Consider the following 24,213-nt stretch of genomic DNA (forward strand, 5'->3'; position numbering starts at 1 on the left):
TATTTCTGAGCAGGATTCAATAACAAACCAAAAATTCTGCTTGAGCAATGAAAGTTGATTTGGCGCTCTTGTGCAATGAACCTCATCCCCTCCCTCCCCCTCCCACTGGGATTTTTGAAATAAGGAAAACGATGTGAAGTTACACTGGAAAGTGGGGGATAACAATTGTCTACCCTCCCCACAAGCATATTCCCCTTCCTAAGTTAGCAGTATTAGACCCTGCCGGGTACCAGGACACTGTAAGCTGCCTGGGCCTGATTTGGGAGGCCTTCATGACTCAAGTCTCCCTCTCACTGAAATGTTGCTTCCAATCCCAATATATCTTTTTTTGGGGGGGGGAGATATACCTCTTGGTTCAATAGGTGACACTTTCAACGCCTGATTTGATTATTTAATTTCAATAACTCCTTATATATTAAATATATATCTAAGCAGTATACAAAAAAACCAAAGCAACAACAGACAACTTAAACAAAAAATGTTCAAAAATACAAAGTGACACATAAAAATGTTATATTGATTGGTATGTACTGAGCTGAATCCTAAATCAATAGGATCCAGAATGCAGCAGTCTAATTGGTCCTCAGGAGCCACCCAATCCAGCTCCAGGTGGAAGTGAATCAGCGACCTGATTGGCCTGCAGGAGCAGCTAATTGGGCTTCTGGAGGAGGTGAATCCGCAACCTGATTGGCCTGCAAGAGCAGCCCGGAATTAGCCAATCACACGGGGCCCATTGTGTAAATAATGTATATGTAGCTAGACGTTTTGGGGAAAGTTTCATTCATTGCTACTATGAGCTGAATAAAGAGCATGAAATTCACACTTGACTCAGAGTATATTTCATTAACACAAAGTAACTATGTGGGCTGTCAAGAGGGAACAAGCTTGTTTTCTCCTGTTCCGGAGGCAAGGACATGACTCAAACCAATGGCTTCAAGGTTCAAGAAAGGAGATTCCAACCAAACAGGAAGTTTCTGGCAGTAAAAGCTGTTTGATGGCTCTCTCGGGAGGTGGTGGACTCTCCTTCCCTGGAGGTGTTAAAGCAGAGGTTGGGTGGCCATCTGTCATGGATGTTTAGCTGAGTTTCCTACACTGACCCTTCCAAGTCTACAATTCTATAATTCTAAGCTGGTGTTAAAGGCAAAGCTACAGGAGCAGGATCAAAAGTTGGCAACCCTAGAAAGGAACAGGGTGGGGATGGCTAACACACTATTCCTCCAAAATAGCCTGCCATGTTGCCAAAGCCAGTGCTCCATCCATAGCTCTCCTTTGCTCCTGGCTTGCCACCTGGGAGTCTGGGTATTGCCCCACAGGGGGCCGGATTTTGCATCAAGGCTGCCAGCTGCTGACTCTTCCTACTCCATCTCAAGCCCGTCCAGCGGCGTAGCATGGGTTGTCAGCACCCGGGGCAAGGCAAGTAATTTGCGCCCCCTAACCCCTAACCTGCCGCCGCTGCCAGCTTCTTGCTGCTGCCTGGTCTGGTCTGGTGTGGTTCTCTCCCGCGCTCAGCGCTGCGCTGGGCGGCCGCTGCACTGTCCCTCCCCGAGATAGTCCCTCGCTCTCTCTCTGCACCACACGCCTGGCACCCACCCCCTCCACAGTGGGCGGCGACCCAGCGGCTCGGATCGGATTCGCACAGCCAGCACTGCAGTGAGAGAGAGTGAGTGAGCCAGGTAGGGGCAGAGAGCTGCGAGTGCGAGCGCGCCCCCCCAGATGTTGCGCCCGGTGCGGCCGGCCCCCCCTGCACCCCCCACGCTACGCCACTGAGCCCGTCTAGCTTTCTCAAATCCATACCCAGCATTTTGCATCCCACCTCGCTGCACACTGGCTCTCTAGAGCATCGCCTTAATTAAAAAAAGAGGCGTCCATACGTCACCTACCACAATTCACAGTGCGTTCAAAAGCCTTTCCACAAAAAGATGGCTCTAATTAAGAGCCGGTCTTTAAATCCACATTTTAATCTGCGATTTGTGAATTAATCAACATTGCGCCAATTAATTAATTCAGTGTTAATTTAATGTACAACAGGGCGTTGGAAAGAGACAAATATACTAAATTATGGAAAGAGACGCAGACCTGCATTACACACTGAAGGAAAGCGGCTGATGAATAGAGCTGGAATAAGGTCAATACAATATAGTTAAACTCCCAGGCATGTACGAATGAGAATATAAGAGGCAGCAAATCGCTCTCCTGGAACATCAAGATGAGTAAATGTGAAGGTTTTATTTCCTGACTAATGTTATTGCCACTGCTGTGCAGTGAATCAATCATACCTTTTGCAGAATCCCTAATATATTTTGAAATGTTCCTCTTCAGGGATGGAAATTCTCAGCCTGATGGCAAATGTCGTAAAAGTAGCTTTGGCAGGATAAACCACCTTGCTGAGGAAGCCATGGAGCAGAACCTCACTCCAGTTGTGTGCCTTGCTAGGCTGCAGTTATCTGAAAGGGTCCCCATTGTGGAATCTGCACTGTGGCCGATGTCAATATGGAGCATCCTCAGGGTGGGTACCAGGGCCCACTGATGAAAACAGCCCTTGCCCATTTTAACGAGGAACACAGTACAACATATGAAAGAAGATCTGGGGGTCTTAGTGGACCGCAAGCTTAGCATGAGCCTACAGTGTGATGCTGCAGCAAAAAAAAAGCTAATGCTATTCCAGGTTACATCAGTGTCCAGATCAAGGAAAGGAATAGTCCTGCTGTATTCCGCCTGGCCTTTAATTTGAATTCAGCCTGATCTTTTATTTCCCTTCCCTTCCCTTCTCTTCCCTCCCCCTCCCCTTTTATGAAGACCACCCGCTCTGAGACCCCACAGATAATTCTCCCCTAGCCTCCTCGCTGGCCCAAGTAGGACCAACTCAGCCAGCTAGCCCTGGGGATTATCTAACTGATTTTTTATTTTATTGTCATTCATGTTTTTATACTGTATTTTATGCTGTTTTTATAATTAAGTGTTTTAAAGTGCTTTAAATTTGTTGTTAGCCGCCCTGAGCCCGGTTTTTGAACCGGGAAGGGCGAGGTATAAATAAAATTATTATTATTATTATTATTATTATTATTATTATTATTATTATTCTGCCTTGATCAGAATACTCACCTGGAGTACAGCTTCCTATTTAGCTATAGTTCCTATGAAGGGGAGAATACTTCCAAGGCTAAGCCATATATGAGCAGCATATCCACACAGTGAAGAAAGAAGCTGCCAAACTTATCTACCTTCACCACTGGCTCACCTTCTGTCTTCAAGAGAATCAAATTAGTTGAAAGGGGGGGGGGGACCACCCCATTTATTTGAAAGTGTTTTGAATTCCTCTATGAAGAGCTGTACCAGCTCCATAGTTCTAACTAGAGGGGTTAATTGAAAACTGCTCTCATTGTGTATAAGACCCCAGCCAGAGCCCTCTTTCGACTGGGTGACTGTCACATTTAATGCATGTTATGCTCTTGCTGTTCACCTCCCTCCCCGCCTTGCAGACAGGAGAAAGCAATCTATTGTTCCTGGCTTGGTTTTAATCATTACAACTGTCACACCAATATGATATCTCTACTGCTATGTATATCTAAATTCATTAAAAAACAACAACACCACAGCAGCGGCAGAGAACTGAAAGGCAAATATAAATATTGGGGGAGAAAATAATCTGGATGCTTTACAGCAGGGGCGAGGAATCTCATGCCCGCGGCAGCCTTCTAGGCCTCTCAGAGTGACCCTAAAACCGTACTGCAGATCACACACTCCCTCGGCCAGATTAATAATAATAATAATTTATTTATACCCCGCCCATCTGGCTGAGTTTCCCAGCCACTCTGGGCAGCTCCCAATCGAGTGTTAAAAACAATACAGCATTAAATATTAAAAACTTCCCTGAACAGGGCTGCCTTCAGATGTCTTTTAAAGATAGGATAGCTGCTTATTTCCTTCACATCTGAAGGGAGGGCATTCCACAGAGCGGGTGCCACTACCGAGAAGGCCCTCTGCCTGGTTCCCTGTAACCTCACTTCTCGCAGTGAGGGAACCGCCAGAAGGCCCTCGGTGCTGGATCTCTGTGTCTGGGCTGAACGATGGGGGTGGAGACGCTCCTTCAGGTATACAGGACCGAGGCCGTTTAGGGCTTTAAAGGTCAGCACCAACACTTTGAATACCTCTTACTGGCTCTGCCGATTGACCACAGCCAGGCACATTCACTGTACTCTTCTTGGCAACTGTGGGGATCATGTTTGTTTAATTAAGCCAATTCAGACAGGAAGAAACTGTTGCATCTTTTAACCTCGTTTTGTTTTGCTTACTGTTAATTTTAATTATTTTTGAATGTTTTAAATACTTCCCGGTGGTCCTTTCCCCCACCGCACCCCCGCTGATAATATTGTTTTTCTAAACCACTTTGAGGTTTTATTACAATCAAGCAGTCAATGAATGTTGTGAAATAAACGAATGAATAAATATATGTTTTTTCCTGGGCTGGAAGGCAGCCTCGAACCTGATAACGCCTCTTGTTTGCCTGGGTGGAGGACAGAGGGATGTCTGAGTGCCTGCAGAAACTAGCCTGCTCTATAAAGGTAAATTTTATAGTCATTGCTCCACCCACTTTTACCTCTGGCCCCGCCCACCACCAGCATGTGGCCCCTGGAGGATACTCAGAATGTGGCCCTCAAGCTGAATGAGGTTCCTCCTGTCTGCTTTACGGTATGATCCTGTGCATTTAGAGGTAAATCCCATTGAGCTCAGAGGAAATTAGGCTGCATTCCTATGCACGCCTACTTGGAAGCAAGCGCCATTGAATCCAACAGGACTTGCATCTAAGGAGACATGCATAGGGTTGTGCTGCAAAGTTTGAGTCCACCTCCCATCAGCTCTGCTAGCTAATATGACCAACAGCGAGGAATGATGGGAATTGTAGTCCAGTAACAACATCTGGAGGGACGCGGGTGGCGCTATGGGTTAAACCACAGAGCCTAGGACTTGCCAATCAGAAGGTCGGTGGTTCGAATCCCCACGACGGGGTGAGCTCCCGTTGCCCGGTCTCTGCTCCAGCCAACCTAGCAGTTCGAAAGCACGTCAAAGTGCAAGTAGATAAATAGGTACCGCTCCGGCGGGAAGGTAAACAGTGTTTCCGTGAGCTGCTCTGGTTTGCCAGAAGGCTTAGTCATGCTGGCCACATGACCCGGAAGCTGTACCCTGGCTCCCTTGGCCAATAAAGCGAGATGAGCGCCACAACCCCAGATTTGGCCACGACTGGACCTAATGGTCAGGGGTCCCTTTACCTTTACCAACATCTGGAAGGGCTAGGCATCACCACTTTGGATATATGCAGCAGTTTATGAATCAACAGCAAAAGAGCGTGTGGCAACATCTCAAGTAACAATGACCAGGTAGATCCAATGATTTATAGCAGGGGTGGGGAACCTGGCGCCCTCCAGATCCTCCTGAACTACAACTCCCATCGGTTCTAAAAATCATGACCAGTGGCTAAGGATGAGAGGCGGTGGCCTCGCTTTCACTGGAGGTTTTAAAGCAGAGGTTGGGTGGCGTTCTGCCATGTATTGTCTAGTTGAGATTCCTGGGTTGGACTAGATGACCCTTGAGGTTCTTCCAACTCTGCAATTCTATGATGGGAGTTGTAGTCCAGCAACATCTGGAGGGCATCAGGTTCCCCACACCTGATTTGCAGGAAGTCGTACATTCCAACCATCACTTTGGAGCCCAATAAAATATGGTAGCTTTAAGTATATAAAGCAGCCCCTAAGGACTTTGGATTTTATGACTGTTTGTCAAAAGTCCCTATTCCACTCCCTCAGCAAATCACATGCTCTGAATGAATTGCTTTCAATGCAAGCTCTTCTGTTTTTTCCATCCCAAGAGCATAATATCAGCCAGGCTGGATCAGGCCAAAGCCCAGTCAAGCCCAGTGTTCTAGCATGGAAATCCTGTGTCTGTATACTTAGAAGTAAATGTTCCGTGGGATTCATTCCCATGCAAGCATTCACTGGATTGTAGCAGCAATCTTAAGGTGAGATCAAAAGTCAGTCACACTCAGAGTAGACCCACTGCACCACGCAAGGCAGAAAGGGGCAAGAAATGCCCTTTCCCTGCGCTACCTCCCAGGCTGGTGCTGTGAAGAGGCCTGGATCAGGGCCGTTGCCATACATGACTGCAAAGGGGGCAGTTGAGGACCCATCAACATCCCTCGTGTGAGGACTACCAGGCTAGAAGGGGGAGGGGGACCATGGATACAGCCCCCCAAGCAGAATGCTGAGGTAGCCTCATGGTGCATGCTCTAGTTATCTCCCGCTGCAATGCGCTCTATGTGGGGCTACCTATGAAGGTGACCTGGAAACTACAACTAATCCAGAATGCGGCAGCTAGACTGGGGGCGGCCACCGAGACCACATAACACCGGTCTTGAAAGACCTACATTGGCTCCCAGTACGTTTCCGAGCACAATTCAAAGTGTTGGTGTTGACCTTTAAAGCCCTAAACAGCCTCGGCCTAGTATACCTGAAGGAGCATCTCCACCCCCATCATTCTGCCCGGATGCAGAGGTCCAGCGCCGAGGGCCTTCTGGTGGTTCCCTCATTGTGAGAAGCAAACTTACAGGGAACCAGGCAGAGGGTCTTCTCGATAGTGGCGCCCACCCTGTGGAACACCCTCTCATCAGATGTCAAAGAGATAAAGAACTAGCTGACATTTAGAAGACATCTGAAGGCAGCCTTGTTCAGGGAAGTTTTTAATGTGTGACATTTTAATGCATTTTTAATCTTTGTTGGAAGCCAGATGGGCGGGGTACAAATAATAAATTATTATTATTGTTATTATTATTATTATCAAACCCAGCACCTTTCAGTGGATTCACCTGTCACAGGATTCACACAAGAAGGACTCATCTAGCCTAGCATCCTGTTCTCACAACAGCCAACCAGATGCCTGCAGAAAACCTGCAAGCAGGATCCGACCATCAGAGCAGTCTCCCCTCTTGTGGTATGGGACAGTTGGTCTTGAGAAGCCCTTAGCAGCCCTCTCTTCCATATGCCACACATTCAGTTTCAGCTGGTATTAATCGGGGGCGGGGGGAGGCGGAGTTGGCTCACCTTTTATAATATGGCGCCAATGATAACAACAACAATAACAACATTAATAGTAGTAGTGGCAAGAGTATTGTTAGCCCAGAAATGGAAGCAAGAAGAAATTCTGACGAAAGAAGAATGGCAGATGAAATTAATGGACTATGCAGAATTGGACAAAATGACAGGAAGGATTCGAAACCTGCGGGACCAGAGATTCACAGAAGATTGGAAGAAGTATATGAATTATTTGAAGAGCAACTGTAATCAACAAATTATGCTGTAGGACTACAAGAAGTTTTGTAAGGAGAAATATACGAAGTGTTACAAAGTAGAAAAAGATAGAGATATTGGATATGAGTTTGAAATGTAATAGGGAAGATAAGAAATGCATACTAGAAGAAGAAGAAGAGTTTGGATTTGATATCCCGCCTTTCACTCCCTTTTGAGGAGTCTCAAAGCGGCTAACATTCTCCTTTCCCTTCCTCCCCCACAACAAACACTCTGTGAGGTGAGTGGGGCTGAGAGACTTCAGAGAAGTGTGACTGGCCCAAGGTCACCCAGCAGCTGCATGTGGAGGAGCGGGGAAGCGAACCGGGCTCACCAGATTACAAGCCTACCGCTCTTAACCACTACACCACATACTAAGATATTATACTGGGAAATTTTCAGACAGGACTGATGGAAGTCAAAAAAACTGAATAAGATGTAAAAGTATGTTTAATTACTGTTGAAAATGTTATGTTAAAAAACTAATAAATTTTTCTATATATAAAACAACAGTTGTAATAGTAGTTTATTTATACCCCGCCCATCCGGCTGGGTTTCCCCAGACACTCTGGGAGGCCCCCAACAGAATATTAAAAACACAAAACATTAATAACTTCCTTAAACAGGGTTGCCTTCATGTTGGGTGGGGGGCAGGATTTATGTTGGGGTGGGGGCATAACCGAGCTATCTGCAACGCGATTGGTCAGTTAGTTAAATATTTTTATTTATTTACTTGATTTAGTGGGGGCAGCTGCCCCCCTTTGGCTACGCCCATGCTCCCCCCCCCCCCATTTTAAATTTTAAATCCAGCACTCTGCTAATTATCATTAAGGGTAACTTTCTCTCCCTGGCGGCCGCCCTAATCCTCTTACTTAGTTCCACACACATGGATCCTCCACATTTCTCAGCGCGGCGGCGAGACCACGCGACGCGCATCCTGCACGTGTGAACCGCCTCGCCGCTTCTCCCCCCCGCCCCGCGGGGCTTCTTCCACCAGCGAGCGAAGCCCGGGCCGTCCAGGAGAGGGCGCTGCGGCCCGCGGGAAGCCCGGAGCGCACGAAGCTGCCGAGGCAGAGGCGGGCACTTTGGAAGCGGCAGCGGGCCGTGCGGAGGGCGCTTCAGTCGGCGGCTCCTCTCTCGGCAGCCTCGCCGCTCTCCCCGCCCGTCGGCTCGGACGCCCTGCGCGGACCAGGCGCTTCTCGTCCTCCCTGGGAAGGAAGGGAGAGGAGAGACGCGAGGCGAGGAACCAGCAGCGCGGTAAGAGGCGCACAAAAGGCGTCGGGGGAAGCGGGGGAAGGGTCGCTCTCCCCCACCCTCCCCCCACAATCGGGGGGGAGAGGCGGGAGAGGGGTCGCCCCTAACCTCGCTGGGGCCCAGACCCACATTCCTCTGCTTTCATGCTCCCCGCTGGGCTTCGAGGGGGTGCGAAGTACAGTGTCTGGGGGGGGGGGCGCCGTCTGCTCTCCTGGAAGATTTTGGAGGGGGGGTCTCTCGGTGGGTTTCCCCCTTTTTCCAAAGGGGTGGGGAGGGGGGGAGCCGGTGCCACACCCACGCCCCCCCCCCGTCTGTTTCCCGCCCTGGAGCTCCTGAGACCCAAGCCTTTGCTCTCTTTCTCCACTGCTCGTGAAAAGCGTAACGTGTGAAATGGCCGCGCGTGTTTGTGAAAGATGGAAGGGGGCGCGGGTTCAGTAACAGGCGCTCCCGCCCGCCGCCGCCCTGTCCAGCCGAGACGTGCGCTGCTCCGCTTCCCTTCCCCTGTAACCTGAGCGCTCGCTCACTTACCACACCTGTGATCTATCTTGTCAGCTGGTTTTGTTTTGTATATATATAAAAAAACAACTAGGGAAGGATTGTAGTTGCTGGCTTTTTATTGCTTCCTGGAGTAGATAAATGTGCTCCTTGGAGGAAATCCCAGCTTCCTCCCCCGCCCCCAAGCTTTTATATCTTTCCACGATTAGGCTGTGCAGTCCTGACCCCACTTACCTGAGAGCAAGCCCCGTTGAATGCAACAGGACCTCCTTCTGAGTAGACATAGGACTGCAGCCTTTAAACTCTGGGGATTGCATTGCCTTTTAACAGCAGCTAGTGCTCCAGATTCTTCTCAGAATCAGGGAAGGGGCATTAAAAACTGCCCCAAAGATGTATACCTCCGTGTGTTCTTTCTCAGCTGAGGCAGTGTGGTGTAGTGGTTAGAGCAACAGACAGGGAGGTTAGGCTTTAAACCCCCACTTGGCCAGTGTGACCTTGAGCCAGCTGCTATCTCTTGGCCTATCCTACCTTGCAGGGTTGTGGTTGTTGTTGTTGTGTGTTTGTGTGAGTGAGTGGAGATACTGCCTGGAATTTCTTAGAGAATATTTATTTACATTTATATATAAATGTAATAGTAACTAACTAGCTATATTGCTACTTTTTCTGCCCCGCTCCTAATCCCAGGGAATGTCTTAGTGTGCTATGTACACACCATTTATTCAAGCACTCGCTTCCTAAGAATCACCAGAACTGTGTTTTGTTAAGGGTGCTGGGAATCATAGCTCTGTTGGGGGGTAAACTACAGTTCCCAGAATTTTTGAGGGGGTGCACTTTAAATGCATGGTCACTCTTAACCACAATTAGCCACCGCCCATTTTGACTAAGGTGCATGACCCATTTTCAGCCCATGGTGAGCTCTCCATCTCTCTGTCTGTTTATTAATCTGCATTAGTGTTTGTGAGTACAAAACTGAGAGCAGTTGCTTATTCTGTCAAGGAAAAGCGCCAGGGAAACTTCTCCATAGCAGGCTGGATAAGTGATGGTTAGTTAGGACTTCTCTAGTGGATTCTTGCGTTCCAGTTTATGATGTGGTACCTGTTGGTTATCGGCCTGCTTGGCAACACTTAGTCACTGCCTCTTGAGCTGGAAGTAATAATACCCATGGGTAATTATTGTTAAATATACTGTGTAGGGCATCTTTTTACAATTGTGGTTTCTATCTACTCGGTAGATATGTAATAACAGGCAGCCCCACCAACTTCAGCCTTGAACTTTATCACAGAACGTCAGATGTTAACATGTGGTAATGTTAGAAGCAGGAGCCTGATGTTTTTGCCATGGGTGGAACTGATGGATTTGTAGCAGGGAGTCTAATTCAAGAAGGTAGTGCCCTCCCCAAAAAAAGATGATGGAGGGAGTCAAGGCAATAATAATAAAAAATTATTATTATTAGTATTATTAGTATTATATGCCAAATTGTTGTTCCTTGCAGACTGCAGTTCAGTGTTTAGCACTCAGGCCAAAAGGTGAGTCACGCAAACCTGTGACAAGATTTCTGTCACATTCTTGAGCCTGCTATAGTATGCGTGAATTTTCTGATTTAAAAATAAATGGAAAGTTAACTTTCTAAGTATTTCTGTTCTTTGCCGTTGAACTAACACAAGCAAAAAGTTAAATCCTGGGACCACAAGGTGACAATAATTAGGTAGGCAAGGGCCTCCCTTCAGTTCCTCAGTTTGTGCCTAAGAGTTTGCAAAATGTTTTGCAGTGATAGCCAACTAATACATGCTTGGAGTAGACCTGTGGGAAACCACTGTGCTTACTCTAACGTTGGATATCACTCTTCGTGCACCAGCAAGCACTTTTTAGTGGGGGCAGAACAAATGCAAAATAAAGGGACCGGTTTTGCTATGGACAGTTCACACAATTGTTGGCTTTTGTTGCCGTTGTTGAATTGGCTGGATGATATTATCCATCTTTTTTGAGAGGGGTCAGATGAATGCATCTTACCGATGCTTCCACCTGTGACCTCCCATCTCAGCTTCTGTCTCTAGCACTTAAGGTGAAATGTTCCTGCTCTACTTAACAACTATGGTTGCTGCTACTTTGGCAGTTCAGCCTGAGCATCTTTGAAGCTTGCCTCCAAGACTTAACTATAGGTGATGGATAGGCAAACTTAGCCCCGGGGGCCGGATCCAGCCCAATCGCCTTCTAAATCCGGCCTGTGGACGTTCCGGGAATCAGCGTGTTTTTGCCTGAGTAGAATGTGTCCTTCTATTTAAAATGCATCTCTGGGTTATATCTGGGGTATAGGAATTCGTTCATTATTTTTTTTCAAAATATAGTCCGCCCCCCCACAAGGTCTGAGGGACAGTGGACCGGCCCCCTGCTGAAAAAGTTTGCTGACCCTTGCTCTAGGTGGTTCTGTAAAAGGCAGTTTCTGTTTCTTTCCAGTAGAAATGTTAGGGTGCTTCCTCCGGACTGTCACTTGGGGGGGGGGGGGGGCTGAGCATGCTTGTTATTGCCAAACTATGTTCATGCAAGCTCAGAAAGGTGCAAATCAGTCCATTGCGGGTGGAGCAGAGGCAGTCTGCACTCTTCTGGATTTGAGCACAGACCGCGTTTGCTTGGGCTGCACAAGTTGTCCTGATGTCTTGTCCACACCTAAACCCCAAAGCAGAATCTGTCAGTTGCTTCAGCTGTCTTGCAAAGGGATCTCTTTTCCCTCGACCCACAAGATCGGGACATTGCCAGTAGTACTGACTTCCTGTTTTTGGCATGTGTTTATACATCTTTAAAGTTTTGTTTTACCAGGTTTAGTGTTGTATCTCTGTTTTTGTGGCATCATTTTGTTGTGTTTGCGTTTCTTTTTGTACATTGCATAGAGATTTTCAAACAGGAATATGAGCACATGCTACAGCTAGATACTTCGTAGCTTTTTATTTCCGATTACTTAAAATAGATGCTCAATTCCGTATTAAATGTTGCCTTGGTTGAGTTAGCAATTGTACAGTGAACCCAGGGTCAGCCTTTGCTTTGGTATCGGGCTTGAGAATCAAAATTCCCACGTTTTCCTTGCCTGTTGCTGCTGGCAAAAGATCCCAGAGAAGTTACTTGATCTCCCTTTAAGAGGTGGAACGACTTTCTGGTTTCTCCAAGCTGAATGGAGACTTTTTGTATTGCTGGTTTCTAAAGCTCTTTCTCCAACTGTAGCAGAATCTGTCTTCTCAACCTGCCTGTGGCTGCCAGCCAGGAGGAAAATCATCCTGACACTTTTTGAACTGCAGCCCATTACAGGGAAGGGTCACACGCTCGACTCCATCTGAATCCTTCTGATCGGCAAGGGAATGAATGGTGTTAGCTCTCATCTCCTGGGTTTTGATTCCCTTAATATGGACATCCTGAATAGAACGTCTGTCTGGGCCAATTTCTTTACAGAGCTCAAACCTGGGCATGAAAACAATTTGCTACTGGATTCCCCCGTCCCCCAAACCCCCTTCATTTCCTGAGAGCCTGCTTAGCATTCAGCAAAACAGAGCAATAAAGCGTTTTCTGGGCTGTACACCAGACCCTCAAAATGTCCCTATTTTCCAGGGACAGCCCCAGATTTACAGAAGCAGCCCCAGTTTCTGATTTGACCCTGGAATGTCCCACTTTTCCTTAGAATGCCCTTGTTTTCATCAGAGAAATAGTGAAGTGTATGGTAGGACATCCCTATTTTCATCAGATAAATGTTGGACGGTATGGAGTTATGCGACCCCTGAGCCAAGGAAATAAGTAACTGTACAATCTTTGGAAGACATTTGAAAGCAGCCCTATACAGTCATACCTCATGTTACATTTGCTTCAGGTTGAGCGTTTTCAGGTTGCGTCCTGCGGCGACCCGGAAGTACCAGAAAGGGTTACTTCCGGGTTTCGCCGCTCGGGCATGCGCAGACACGCAAAATGATGTCATGCGCAGAAGCAGTGAATCGTGACCTGCAGGTGTGGGTTGCATTCCTTTCAGCTTTCGAACGGGCCTCCGCAACGGATCCCGTTTGCAACCAGAGGTACCACTATACAGTGGTACCTTGGGTCTCAAACAGCTTAGTTGTTGAACAAATCTGCTCTCGAACGCCGCAAACCCGGAAGTGTTCCGGTTTGTGAACGTTTTTCGGAAGCCAAACATCCAACACGGCTTCCGATTGAGTGCAGGAAGCTCCTGCAGCCAATCGGAAGCTGCGCCTTAGTTTTTGAACAGTTTTGGGAGTCGAACGGACTCCCGGAACAGATTAAGTACAAGAATCAAGGTACCACTGTGTAGGGAGTTGGTTTTTTTTAATGTTCAATGTTTTATTATGTTTTGATATATGTTGGAAGCCACCCAGTGTAGCTGGGGCAACCCAGTCGGATGGGTGGGATATGAATAAAATAATAAATAAACAAATAAATAAATTGAATAGGATAGGATATCCCTATTTTCACTGGAGAAATGTTGGAAGGTATCTGTACACTACAAGGTAGGCAAAGAGGTTTCAATGTTCCTTCCACGAGTGTCTCATGAAATATGGGTGAACCATGTATTCTACATTGAGCTCCTGGAAGAAAAGGGTGGGATATCAATGAAATAAAACAAAATAAACAAAAGTAAATAAATATCCGTTGGATTGTTGCTGATGACAAATTGCATCCCTTCTCCTGCCCAAATTCGCTTCTAAAACTGACACCCACGTCAACCTTGTTGGTACCAACTGCACAGCAGCCAAAGAGATAGAAAAGTACGATACTAGCTGGTATCTCTCCAGCCACCGGACATCTACGTCAGCACTAGAAAAATGAGCTGCTTCTTCTTAAGTTGCATCTACTGTGGCTTCAGGAAAAGCTAAGATCGGGAAATGTCACAAGTCGAAACAAAATGCACCCATTCTCTAGCGCAGCATTGGATACTGTGAGATAACAGTGCCTGCCTTATCGAGACTTACACCTGGTCTGCTTGAAAAGTGCAGCATTTCTGGCACGGGTGCGATTGGCACACCTATCGCTTTCACTTTGAGGAGAGGAAGTAGAGTTTTATCCCATCGTTTCTCAATAGCAGGCCAGAACAATGAGCGTTCCTGCTCTTGCAATGTCCGTAACAACTCTATCCTTGTTTAGCTAATCAGATCAGAGGATGCAGGGGGCAGTGTTTGTGGGCAGAATTGTACCTGTCCTCAACCTCTGCCTGTTGCTCAGCTCTCTGCGCTGATGCTTTCTTTACAAGGCACAGGAGAGTGTCTACATAGACATAGCTTGTCTGCACACAGGCCTGGTTCATCTATGACAGTGGTTTGCAAGCAGTGTGCCGTGGCACCCTGGGGTGCCTTGAATGATGGCCAGGGGTACCGTGGGCAACACTGGCCTCTGTCCCTCTTTCCTTCCCTCCCTCCTCCAATGCCCTCTCACATCTCTGCCTCCCCAAGGCTTGCAGAGCTGTTCGTTGCAGCTGCCCTGGCCAGCTCCGCAGGCGAATGATGCCTCTGGGACTGGTCAGCGGGTGCTGGTTGCCAGGAGCCAAGGTGACCTCGGAGCAAGCAATCAAGTGGGTGAGGGAGCCCAGCCAGTCCACCAACCCATGCAGTTGGGACTGGACAGACAAGTCCCAGGACCATGTGGGGCTGTGTGGGGAGACAAGTCAGAGACCAGGGGCAGCGGCAGCAGCTGCCCAGAGGAGAGGAGGCATAGGTTAATTTGCTGGGCTGGGTACACTTCACACTAGCCTGTGGTTCAGTATTATGTGTTAATCCAGAGTCCCTATGGAAGAGCCAGTTACTGCAGGAGTGCAGTCCCACTTCCCCCATTGAAAATTCTGGATTTGGTTGAAGGTGTAAGATGATTCTTTTGTCTTACTTGGTGTGATGTTGTCGCTGGGATACATCTGTTGATGGCTGGGTGGAGAGACCTTTGCATGCAGAAACAGATGTGGCAGCTGGGTATATATGGTGCTGCTGTGTTGTTGTTTTTTTGCATCTGGATCTTGAAGCCTGTGTGGAGTAGGTCCATTCTTCTCCTGCTCACTGCTCGTTTTGCGAGGTGTAGATCGCTGCCACAAGCCTGTGTGGCCTGCTCACCCACACATTCAGAATGGTTTCCTCGTCAATGGATGCTGCAGAGAGAACAATATACCTTTCAAACAATGTGGCAAATTCTCTTCCACAGGGGCCTCTGCAGGCAAGCAATATACATTCCTAGGCACCTGTATGCAGCCATCCCACTGGGTCCTGCGATTTCATTCTGCATTGCTCTCTCGTTTCTAAACGTATTTTGGCAGCTGTAAGAGCTGTCAAATCTTGCTGCTTCTTTGTAATGGGAACCTGACAATTTGCACGGAGCTGAATTCTGCATTCCTATAGACCTGGGCATGCCTGCTCATTATGCTCCTTGCTGCGGGACTTTTGGCGGATGTGCAAAATAGATCAATGCACCTTGGGAGCAAGTTGTGCTCCCGCTTCATTGGAAACATTTATGCGCTGGCCATTGGGAGGTGATGGTTTTCTGTGATGTGCTGAAAAGCGGGGATCAACTGTACATGTCTGAGCAACATGTGGATGGATAGCGGCAGAAGAAGCAGAGTTTTCTTACCTATATAGTACACAAACAGCCTCTCCAGTTACCAGAATGTAATGCAAAAGGGATCTTTTATGCATTCATGTTCCCCTATCAGTCCAGTACAGCATCAAGTGACATGTGATTTGTACCAATCGGCATGCAAATTTGTTTTATGGTCACTGGCTATAAACGGCACTTTTGTTCATGATATTTTCTAAGAGACATCTCTTTTCTTTCTCCCTTTTGGAAATGGGTGTGTGCTTTCTGTGTGTAAAGTGTGGGGGAAATACATAGTATGGATTGCAATTAGTTTTATGTGTTTTTAGAGAACTGTTCCGTTAAAAAAACCCCACCCCTTTGACTTAGAAAGTGTGTTTTCTATTAAAATTCAGGCGCCTTATCGCATCTAAACAGCTTGCTTGAAAGGGGATACAGACACTCTGCTATCAGGAGAAGGAGAAGGAAAGATGTTAGGGAGAAGGGGAGGGTTTTGATTTGACCAAGCTATGCAGGTAGAACGACTTGCCCTTTCCCCATCAGTGAAAAGCATTAAAAATGGTTTCAAAGAGGAGCTATTCATTTGTGAGCGAAGTCTTTTTGACCTAAGCCATTTCTGAACTGTTACCAGTGCAGCTGGAAATGCAAAGGGATGTTAATTTTACAGGACATTCAAATTGGCTAATTATATTAGCCCAAGCCATCAGAAACACTCTGTAGGGTGGGTGGGGAAGATTGTAGTACAAAAGGGAGAATTCAAGTACCCGTTTTTTAGGATTTTTAGAAATATGCCTAGCACCAGAGGGCAGCTGCTACGCACTCTACCGGAAATAAACACAGTAAACTGTTTTGTTTCTGCCCAAAGGGAATTGGTTAGGATTCGCTTCGGATGGGTACAGATGTCTTGCCTCAACCTCTTAACCGGGTTTAAAAGGTTTTGAGAGGGCTGTGTGATAGTGTGTTCCCTCCCCCAAGTGACTCCCCTCTTACACAAAATGCCCCCTCCCTCTTTGACCCCCATCTTGGCTATGGTTAAGACTATCCAGGATTCTCACCTCAGCCAGAATGTGCAAACCATGGTTAGCAGGGAGTCCCTGGGGAATGGAAGTAGGGAATTCTGGGACAGGTGTGATGGCCGTTCCCTGTTCTTGCCACTATTTTGTGACATTTCGGGTTGGTTCATTGGATTTCGAGGTATTTCCCCCCCTCCCCACAGGTTTCTGCTTCCTTTGCCTTGAAGGAACTGAATGCTATTGCACTTCTTCCATCATCATCATCATTTATTGCATTTATACCCTACTTTTGTCTCCAAGGTGCATTGTTTGCCTCCCTCCATTTAACCCCCACCACAACCCTGTGAGGTAGGTTAGGCTGAGAGGCAGGGGCGTGTCCAGATTGTTGTTCTCTTGGGGGATGGGCTGAGTAAAGCTCCCTAACAAGAGTTTCCTGGTGCTCTCTGGAGCATGGGTAGGCAAACTAAGGCCTGGGGGCTGGATCCGGCCCAATCGCCTTCTAAATCCGGCCCGCGGACGGTTCGGGAATCAGCATGTTTTTACATGAGTAGAATGTGTGCTTTTACAGTGTTACCTCGGGTTAAGAACTTAATTCATTCTGGAAGTCTGTTCTTAACCTGAAACTCTTCTTAACCTGAGGTACCACTTTAGCTAATGGGGCCTCCCGCTGCCGTCGTGCCACCCCCGTGCAATTTCTGTTCTCATCCTGAAGTAAAGTTCTTAACCCGAGGTACTATTTCAGGGTTAGCGGAGTCTGTAACCTGAAGGGTCTGTAACCTGAGGTACCACTGTATTTAAAATGCATCTCTGGGTTATTTGTGGGACATAGGAATTTGTTCATATTTTTTTTCAAAATATAGTCCAGCCCCCCACAAGGTCTGAGTGACAGTGGACCGGCCCCCTACTGAAAAAGTTTGCTGACCCCTGCTCTGGAGTATAGCATTCACTATAATGAAAAGGCTAGAGCTAAAGCGATGATGGTTTTATCGTCAACTTATTGACTACCTGCCAAATCTGCCCTAAAGTGAGCGAGGCATGAGAGAGTAGCGTGCTCCTCGTGGCTGCAGCAGCACATCAGAGCATTTTGTTGACAGATGACCTTCTAGGTTCTTGATTTAAATTCTTGATTTTTGTTGCCAAACAGAAGCCAGCTCTGTAAGGATATGCCTGCCAAAGTGAAGGATCCATAATCATTAGGAGAACCTCCTGCTGCTTTGATGAGATGGCTGTTTTGCTCTAACATTGGTCTTCTGTGCTTCACTTTCGATCAGCGGTGCCTTCTGTTAGTAACGCCCTTGAGATGTTGGACTACAGCGCCCATCATCCAGTGTTAGAAACACAGATGTATAAGCTAGGTGCCAAATGGCTCTTCAAACCAAGGTTACAGTTGGCAAAATAAAGTGTCTAGTTGCCATTTTTTTGGCAAGACGGCTCCAAAGTCTTATTTTGACTGACCAAGATGCTAGGTTAAACCTCTGGCTAGTTCAGATGACAACCTTGAGCTCGTTTAAGAACTTTGAGAACTTAAAGAAGAAAAGTCATTTGATCCAGGGACAGTCCAAATATTTATATACAGTCGTACCTTGGAAGTCGAACGGAATCCGTTCCAGAAGTCCGTTCGACTTCCAAAACATACAGAAACCAAAGCGCCGCTTCTGATTGGCTGCAAGAAGCTCCTGCAGCCAATCAAAAGCCACGGAAGCCCCATCAGACGTTTGGGTTCCAAAAAACGTTCGCAAATCGGAACATTCACTTGCAGGTGTGCAGCGTTTGGTAGCCAAACGTCCAAGTACCAAGGTGTTTGGGATCCAAGATACAACTGTATTGGCCCATTCCATGGTTAGGCAAACTAAGGCCCGGGGGATCAGTGTGTTTTTATATGAGTAGAATGTGTCCTTTTATTTAAAATGCATCTCTGGGTTATTTGTGGGGCATATAGTCCAGCCCCCCACAGGGTCTGAGGGACAGTGGGCCGGCCCCCTGCTGAAAAAGTTTGCTCACCCCTGGCCTATTCCTACCCCTTTTTCTTAATGGTAACATGGACCATTCACAACTTGGGAATATTCTTCACAACTGTGAGCAGGGCAGTGTGATGAGGACAAGCTGCAACAATTAACTATAACGTCGTTCACTGCTCTTGCTTAGGCTGCACAGCAAAAGCATTTCACCCCCCCCAACCCCCACCCCAAAATTCACTCTGATTGTGTGGATAAAATATACCGTAACTGATAGACTTCTACAGGACGTGGTATTAGTGTGTGAAAACTGTCAAGATCCAATGATCCCCAGGCATGCATCCTGGGCATCTTCACTTGATCACAAGTGGCCAATAGGTGCAAAAGGCGCCTGGCACCTGGCTAATTTCGAACTCTGCTCACCATTGGTCATGCTGGTTGGAGCTGATGGGATGGCAGCCTGGCATCCAGAGATCTCCACGTGGTCGCAGTTGGACCTGTTCCAGTTTCTGTGACTGACCCAAGGTCACCCAGTGAGCTTCATGGCTGGGTGGGGATTTGAACCCTGATCTCTTAGGTCCTCTAGTCCAACACTCTAACCCCTACACAACATTGGTTTGCTAGAGTCCTTCTGCTATGGGGCAGCTGTATAAATTAGGTAGGTAAATGAATATGGAGAAAGCAAAATATCACTTAGAGAAGGATCTGAAATATCTTCATTGAAGCTTGAAATTGTTTTCTTCTGGATTGTTTTATTTGATGTTTCAATGTGTTGTAAACTACTTTGAGATTTTTTATTTAAAATTTAAAGTGGTATAGAAATGAAATGAACAACAGCAATAGCAGCAGCAACAACAACAGTTAGGGGGCAGGGAGAAATGGTGCCTAGACATTCTGTTGTGGCAGGTGTGGAGGACTCCCTGGTCCTACATGGGGTAACTGTGCCCCTGAAGGACCAGGTGTGCAGCCTGGGAGTCATTTTGGCTCACAGCTGTCCATGGAGGTACAGGTCAATTCTGTGTCCAGGGCAGCTGTTTACCAGCTCCATCTGGTACGCAGGCTGAGACCCTACCTGCCCGCGGACTGTCTTGTCAGAGTGGTGCATGCTCTTGTTATCTCTCGCTTGGATTACTGCAATGTGCTCTATGTGGGGCTACCTTTGAAGGTGACCCAGAAACTACAACTAATCCAGAATGCGGCAGCCAGACTGGTGACGGGGAGCGGCCTCCGAGACCACATAACACCGGCCCTGAAAGACTTACATTGGCTCCTAGTACGTTTCCGAGCACAATTCAAAGTGTTGGTGCTGACCTTTAAAACCCTAAACAGCCTCGGTCCAGTATACCTGAAGGAGCGTCTCCAACCCCATCGTTCTACCCAGACACTGAGGTCCAGCGCCGAGGGCCTTCTGGCGGCTCCCTCGCTACGAGAAGCCAAGTTACAGGGAACCAGGCAGAGGGCCTTCTCGGTAGTGGCGCCTGCCCTGTGAAACGCCCTCCCACCAGATGTCAAAGAGAATTACAACTACCAGACTTTTAGAAGACATCTGAAGGCAGCCCTGTTTAGGGAAGCTTTTAATGTTTAACAGACCACTGTATTTTAATACTTTGTTGGAAGCCGCCCAGAGTGGCTGGGGAAACCCAGCCAGATGGGCGGGGTATAAATAATAAATTATAATTATTACTATTATTATTATTATTATTATTATTATTATTATGGCGACTGTAAATTGGGTTTAAGGTGCTATTTGGTGATTAGGTTATATATCTGAATTTCTAATGCTGCTTGAATGGTAGGTGGATGGTGCTGTTTTGGCTGCCTGTGGATCCTTCCTTGGAGAATGATCTAGCTATTACTATCTAGGATGACTCATTATATACCTGGCATGTATCATATGCAGTGAGAGGACTTTGTTTCCTCTTTGGGACTAAATACATTGCATACGTTTTTTCTTGGAAAAGGCTGCACCTGCACATCTACTAATTATGATTCAGTCTCCTTAATGAACTATATATCATGATTAGAAGAAGAGAGATGATTTACTGTATTTCCCCCCCTTTTTTTAGTGGGATGGAAGTGACATTTCACATTTTGAGAATTAAGTTGCTGAGATCTCTTTTTTCAGGATTGAAAAAATATTATTCTGCTCAGAGCAATCATTTGCATAAGAAAATGTATGCCCCGTGAGCTCTTGCACTCAAATTAATTGTCATTTGAGTCATGTGTGTGTATTTAGCAATCACTGAGTAATGGCTTTAAGAAAAATATCAGAACATGCTGTGCGTATGTAAGGAGGGAGGCTGCTTTTGCAATGAATTTGTAGGTGTTGTGGCACGTTTGAGAAAGTAGAGGTTGGTGCCCACACTGAGAAATGAGCAATTAAAAACAAAACAAAAAACTAAGGCAGCACACATTCTGTACCTTTAAATCATATTTGAAGCACATTCCCTCTCAAAGAATTCTGGGCAGTGTAGTTTGTTGAGGTTTGCTGGAAACAGTAACGACAACAAGGAATAAACTACATTTTATTGCAGGCCCTACTGTGTGTGTAATTGACCCAAAAGTTGCTTATTGCTAGGTCCAGTTTGGTCACTGTTGGATTATGGCAGGGAGATTGTGGCTTAAGAATGACTTCCAGAGCTCTTAATGTCTATGTTTAAGAATCTGACATTTTAATAGTAAAAGGTATGGCTTTTGATCCAGAAGTTCAGAGGTGCTCTTAATTGGCAAAGGGGTTTCCAAGAAGACCTTGCATTTTTAATATTTGCTGCTTGTAGTATAGCATATGTTTGGGAACATATAGTTTCACAGTTGTATATATCCGTCTCTTTAACTAATTCTTTGTGTTTGTAGTCTTCCATTTGTTGCTGTTGAGATTTCTAACTTGGGAGCGGGTAGAATATAGACTCGGTTCTGCCGATTTGCTGCTGGCCAATTTCCGATGGACCAACTTCCTTAACTTCCTGGGTGGCAGAGCATGCATTTTTGCATGCAAAAGCTCCCAGATAGGATCCCCAGCATCCCCAAGGAGAACGGGGAGAGACTCCTGTCTGAAATCCTGGAAAACTCATTCAGCTGATGTAAAACACTGTATTGTCTAACTCTGTAGATGGCATCATTCGTATGGGCTTGCAGTGCTAGATTTGGTCCGAACCAACAACAAACTTGGCGTAAGCAAGAATGCAAACTGAGGATTGCTATTAATTCATTCAGCCTTTGCCAACTTGGTGGGATGGAAGTTGTAATCCAAAACATCAGGTTGGTGAATCAGTTGGTTGCACCTTAGCTATTAAGGAATCCTTGCTATAGGTTCTTGCTATATTTTGTTGGAAGCCGCCCAGAGTGGCTGGGGAAACCCAGCCAGATGGGTGGGGTATAAATAAATAATAATAATAATAATTTATTCTTGCTTTGTAGGGGGGCAGAAGAGAAAGGGAGACCACACAAGATTGAAATCTGCCACTCCTGCTTTAACTTAACATTGTTAATAGTTTAACTTTGCGGCAGGCAACAGAATCCAATTGGATTAGATCCCTTTTTTTTCCAGGGACTACACTATGGAAAGAGGGTAACAATATCTATTCCAGTGATTGAACATATGTTTTGTTCATCAGTTTTCCCCAGCTGTATTGAGTTAATTTTGCAGAAGACGCTTGTTGTACATTGTCTATGGCCTAGCTGCTAGAATCTCTCTCTGGGTGTATGAATGAAAACAATGACAAATATACAACACTCACACGGGTGTTATTGTTTGTGTGACCACTTTTTGTTGTTTCTGGCAGAACTTCTGCATATCTAAAAACTCAATTCCCCCCCCCTCCTTTGGAATAGGCATACAGCGGCAAGGAGTATTGAATTTCTAAATGATGTGCCCCTGTTGAAAAGACAGGAGCAACTCTTTATTAAAAGAAGACGTATTTGGAGCCCCTGTATAAACCAACTTTTCAAACCTCTCCTTGCTCATTTTGGCAAGATGCATCTTGCAGATGTGCTGTGGAAAATAGCTGAAGGGGAGTTGAACACCTTTGGTCCATAAAACTGCTGATGAAGGGAAGACAGCTTAAAAAACAACAACACCCAAAGTAAAACAGCATCCCCTTTGGGTGCAAGATGTCCCAGTTGCATGTCACTCTGCTTGTTAGAGAGATACAGAGATGGGAGATGAACAGTGCAGTTCCATGCATGTGCTTCCCCCAAAGAATCTTGGGATCTGTAGTTTTCCACTGCAATTCCCAGCACCCTTAACAAGCTACAGTTCCCAAGTCAGGGATGGGGAACCTTTGGCCCTCTCAGCTTTTGGGGATGATGGGAATTGCCATGCAACAATAAGGTCATTATGTGTAAATCACCTTGATATGGAGGTTTACCAGTGATGGTGATGACAATGATGAATAACATTAATACACAGATTCCCCATTTGTGCATATTGCTTCCAAACACGGTAAAGTCCAACCCTCTGTTTTGTTTTGTTTCCTGTTATCATTTCTACTATTAGATGATTAAGGGATGCGGGTGGCGCTGTGGGTTAAACCACAGAGCCCAGGGCTTGCCGATCAGAAGGTCAGCAGTTCGAATCCCCGCGACGGGGTGAGCTCCCGTTGCTTGGTCCCTGCTCCTGCCAACCTAGCAGTTCGAAAGCACGTCATATTGCAAGTAGATAAATAGGTACCGCTCTGGCGGGAAGGTAAACAGAGTTTCCATGCGCTGCTCTGGTTCGCCAGAAGTGGCTTAGTCATGGTGGCCACATGACCCGGAAGCTGTATGCCGGCTCCCTCGGCCAGTAAAGCGAGATGAGCACCGCAACCCCAGAGTCGGCCACGACTGGACCTTTACCTTTTTTATTAGATGATTATTCTTCTATGTGTACTGTGTTTTTTATTGCTCTGCCATTACTGATTAGCTAAATTGCTGTGAGATTTATTAAGTATTTGAAGTCTCAGCTGTTGGCTTGAGACAACATGTATCTGGCCAGTGGGATGAGTTAGGGGATGCTGTATATAGTAGGAGGCAGTAGAAGATGTTTCCTTGCTGGCTAGGCGTTTGTATAAAGAGGCAGAACTATTTTTAGGCACAGTGTTACCAATATTATTTGCCGCTGAATTGTTGCTGTTATGGCTTCATGGTTTTCGCAATGCATTAACTTTGTATAATGCTTTTTCTGTTGGTTGTAACTGCCTTGGACTCCCAACTGGAGAGGGAGGGTGAAATTTAAGAATCTGGAATAGATGATGGTTAAGTTACTGGGTTGCATTTAACCAACATGCCTTAATTTCTGCTGATCGGCATCTCTGCATTGGGCCGACACCTTCCTTTGAAGTCACCTAACACTAGTTTTTAGCTTATTGTTGTTTTCAATTATTTTTGAACGTTTCAAATAGTAAATAGTTGCTATTAACAATTTTACAGGTAATTTGTTTTATTCTTTTTGTAAACCACTTTGAGGGTTGTTGTTTTTTTAGTTTATTTTACAATCAAGTGGTACATACCTCATAAAAAAATAAAAACAGTAAGCTAAAAACCAGATTAAAATACCTGTCAAAGGACTACATATCTGGATAGGCTTGCCTAAATGCAAATGCACCTAAAAGAGTTCAGTGCACC

The 24,213-nt window shown here is 46.2% G+C and overlaps 1 protein-coding gene across 1 annotated transcript in view; it reads left to right on the forward strand.

The window, feature by feature from the left end:
• The first annotated feature begins 8,420 nt into the window (after positions 1–8,420).
• Positions 8,421–24,213, forward strand: part of EPS8 (EGFR pathway substrate 8, signaling adaptor) — a 143,782-nt gene continuing 127,989 nt past the window's right edge. Inside the window, exon 1 of the mRNA XM_080971984.1 lies at positions 8,421–8,591. The gene's annotated coding sequence lies outside the window, so the exon portion shown is untranslated. The remainder of the gene's footprint in view (positions 8,592–24,213) is intronic.

Source organism: Podarcis pityusensis, assembly GCF_964106645.2.
Source record: "Podarcis pityusensis genome assembly, chromosome: 10".
Classification (NCBI taxonomy): Eukaryota; Metazoa; Chordata; class Lepidosauria; order Squamata; family Lacertidae; genus Podarcis; species Podarcis pityusensis.